The following is a 3,670-nucleotide window of genomic DNA, read 5'->3' as shown; positions in this document are numbered from 1 at the left end:
TTAAAAATGCTGGGTCTCTGCAAAGGAGGGTGACATTTACTAATTTGGTTGCAAATTACTTTTGAAGTTTATGCACAGCTGTTTAAAATCCCTCCCAGATTAGGGCCATTGTTTGAGGCAGGTGTCTGCCTCAGAGTGATCTTGCTCTCTTTCTTCTGCTGATTGAATGTACATACATTTATTTTGTTTTGTTTTGTTCAAAAATATGAACATATGTATGCTTTAAAAATGCAGCCTTGGAAGAGCTTCTAAAACCTTCAAAGCCTCAGGTGTGAAACTTATCCAGCTTAATGATTCAATCTAAATTAAGTTTTGTTTTGTTTTGTTTGCACTCGTCAACTTTTGTTTCTGATTTCAAGAGCAACCTGTCCCACATCACTAGCCTTTGTTTCAGCCTCCTGTGAGTTTTGGTAAACTTCCAGAGCGGAGTCTTGTCACTGTCCTCCACTTTGTCATATTCATGTCCGCCACTGTCTTGTACTATGGTGGCTCAACATGGCGAGGGGCTCTTGGGCCCGCTTCTCCATCTCCTTTCCCACAGCTCCCCCTCCCTACAACCTTTTGTTGAGTCTGCTAGGAAGACAGAGGGGTTGAATACTGGAACTTTGACTCCTTTTGCTGATGTCTCTCTTCGCTTTCAGGTATGCAGGGACATTGCTATTCACAGCTCAGTCTTCCTTATAACCTCAGTGACCCCCTTCAACACTAATATTTGATTTCTCGTGTTCATGGCAGGTACTGGAGACTTTCTTGAATAGCCTTTGTCTTTGGCCATTTCTATAAAGGCCTTCATTAAATTGTAGCATAGTCTCTCTCTTTTGTGGAAAAGATGGATTTTTTTTCCTATAATGAATTTGGTGTTTCATCTAAAATTTCCTGTGCATTGGGTCCAGGATTTTCTTTTGAGAGTGTGGGTTTGCAGTACAAATCTGTGACTGGTGTTCAGGGTAAAGCTCCACAAATCTCCTTATAATGCAGTACTTAATGATAGGACATCTGCCAACCTTTAAAATAGGAATTAGAATGAGTACTTTCTTTTTTAATGCATTTCATGTTTTACAGAGTTACCAATTATGTGTTTGGCCTTGAAACTATTGCTGTTATATTAACCTAACGTGACTGCTAATAAGGGTATATTTGATTTCAGGTAATTTCCTCTTCATAAGGTTCAATCTTTTATTTCTTTATTCAAATAATTTCCACAAATAGTTTAAAAATAAAGGTTGTTATGTAATGAAAAACCCCAGAGAGCACAGATGTACCATGTGATTCCATATTTGTGTGATTTTATTGCCCCAAGTCAAACCTGTCATTCAAAGTGGAGAAATCAGAGCGGTGATGACACGCACAGAACTGAGCTTCTCCTTCCTGTTTGTGTCCATTACTCCAAAACTTTAATCACCTCATTTGCAAGCAGCAATGCATCTCACTTTGCTTTTTCATATCTGTTCTAGCGGTTACGGTAGAAATCGTGAAAAGCTCACAGGAAAATATGGTGTTGAGGCAGAAAGCTACGTTAGAGGCATTTCTTTCAGGAATGGAAACATCTTTCTTCATTTTAATATGTCAGGCATTTATACATAAATTCACATTTTTCCCCACATCTAAAAATATCCTTGGGACAAAATGAGAATCAGAGGTTTCAGGAATTAGGCATGGCTCATCCGGAGCCCAGCGCTGCAGATTTCTTCTCTGGGATTAAACCAGCAGCTGTTTAAAGGCACTCGTTTTGGCAGCACGTACTTTGACAGGTTGGGAGAGGCGAACACCAACTTTCAATTAAGTTAATAATATTGATGATAATGATAGAGCCAACAGAAGCAACCAAACATAATTTTATTGAGTCATTATTGTTTATCATTTATGTGCTAGATATACTCCCAACTTTATTTATATGTGACAAACATTACTCTCTCATTTAATCTTTGCAAAGCTTTTACAGCAGATTTTTAAAAAAGATTTTATTTATTTACTTATTATTAGACAGAAGGGAAGGGAGGGAGGAAGAGAGGGAGAGAAACATCAATGTGTGGTTGCCTCTCACACGCCCCCTATTGAAGACTTGGCCTGCAACCCAGGTATATGGACCAGCAACCCTTTGGTTCACAGGCTAGCTCTCAATCCACACCAGCCAAAGCTGCAAAGCTTTTTAAACTTAGATGTTATTACTATCATCATCTCCCTCATTTTGCAGATGAGGAAATTGAGGCTCAGGCAGGTTAAGTCACTTGTCCAGGTCTTATAGCTGATAAGTGGTTGCATCAGTTTATCTGACTACCAAGCACTTGCTATAAACCACAGAGCTGGAGAACCTACCAATTAACTTTTTAAAAATTGTGGTGAAATAGACATAACATTTAAGTATACAGCTCATAGTCATTAAATACAAGGTGGGCCAAAGTAAGTTTACAGCTGTTTGAATGGAAAATAGTACCCCAAATAATAATGCAAGAATAAACTCTGTTTCGCCTGCTCACAACTGTAAACCTTCTCTGCCCACCCTGTACACGTTGCTGTCCAACCAGCACCACCGCCCAGCCACGCGAGACTGAAACTTCCCACTAAACAGTAACTCCCAATCCCCACTGCCCCCAGTTCCTGGAAACCGCCATTCTACTTTCTGTCTCTATGAATTTGACTACTTTTGATACTTCATATTAGCGGAATCATACCCTATTTGTCTTTTTGTGACTGGGTTATCTCAGTTAGCATAATATCTTCAAGGTTCATATTGTAGCATGTCATAATTCCCTTCCTTTAAAAAGCTGAATAATAACCCACTGTATGTATAGAACACATTTGGTTTATCCATTCATCTGTCGACGGACACTTGGGTTGCTTCCACATTTGGGCTATTGTGAATAATGCTGCTATGAACATCTGTGTACAGATATCTCTTCACATCTTGTTTGAATTCTTTTGGCTATATACCTGGAAATGGACCTGCTGGATTAAGTGGTAATTCTATGTTTGATTTTTTGAGGAACCTCATGCTACTTTCCACAGCAGCTATACCACTGTACATGCCCCCCAACTGTGCACACGGGTCTTAGTGTCATCCTTACTGACACTTGTTATTTTCCATTTCTGTAATGGTGGCCATCCTAATGGGTGTGACATGGTAACCAATGAACTCTTTACCAAATCATTTGATGCCTGATGTCAGGGGTGTCCAGGCTGATGATACTCCTGGATTCATTGCTTTTTCCTATCTCACCTTGTGCTTACATACCTTTCTCTAACACAGAATCATTGGAGTAGTTACTACTCAAGCATTCCCTGAAGGACTAAGGAAACCACGGGCAGGAGGGCTCCTAAAAGATAACAAACAAAATGCCTCTCTAGGTAGGGTGGTCCCTTCCTACATGGTTTAGAAATGATTGGTTAAGAAGAAACAGTATTGATTATAAAGACCAGGGATGATTTAACCAGAAGTTGACAAAGATGAAAAGGGCCACTCCTTCCTCCCCCAAGCTGCTGGGAAAATACAAACACTGGGAGATGATGTGCTTTCCTTTCTAAAGCTGGGGTCCCCGGGACCAGAGCTGAATCCAACAGCCTACTCTTTTCAGTGTCTATGCAGGGACTGATGATGTATAGGAACTATGCAAATATATTTGGAACTGTGCAAATTCACAATGCTCTAATTCCATGATTTCCAACTCCAGCC

This window comes from Artibeus jamaicensis, unplaced genomic scaffold, assembly GCF_021234435.1.
Source record: "Artibeus jamaicensis isolate MK-2021 breed Jamaican fruit bat unplaced genomic scaffold, CSHL_Jam_final contig_426, whole genome shotgun sequence".
In the NCBI taxonomy this organism is placed as follows: domain Eukaryota; kingdom Metazoa; phylum Chordata; class Mammalia; order Chiroptera; family Phyllostomidae; genus Artibeus; species Artibeus jamaicensis.
Note: the sequence above shows the minus strand (reverse complement) of the source record.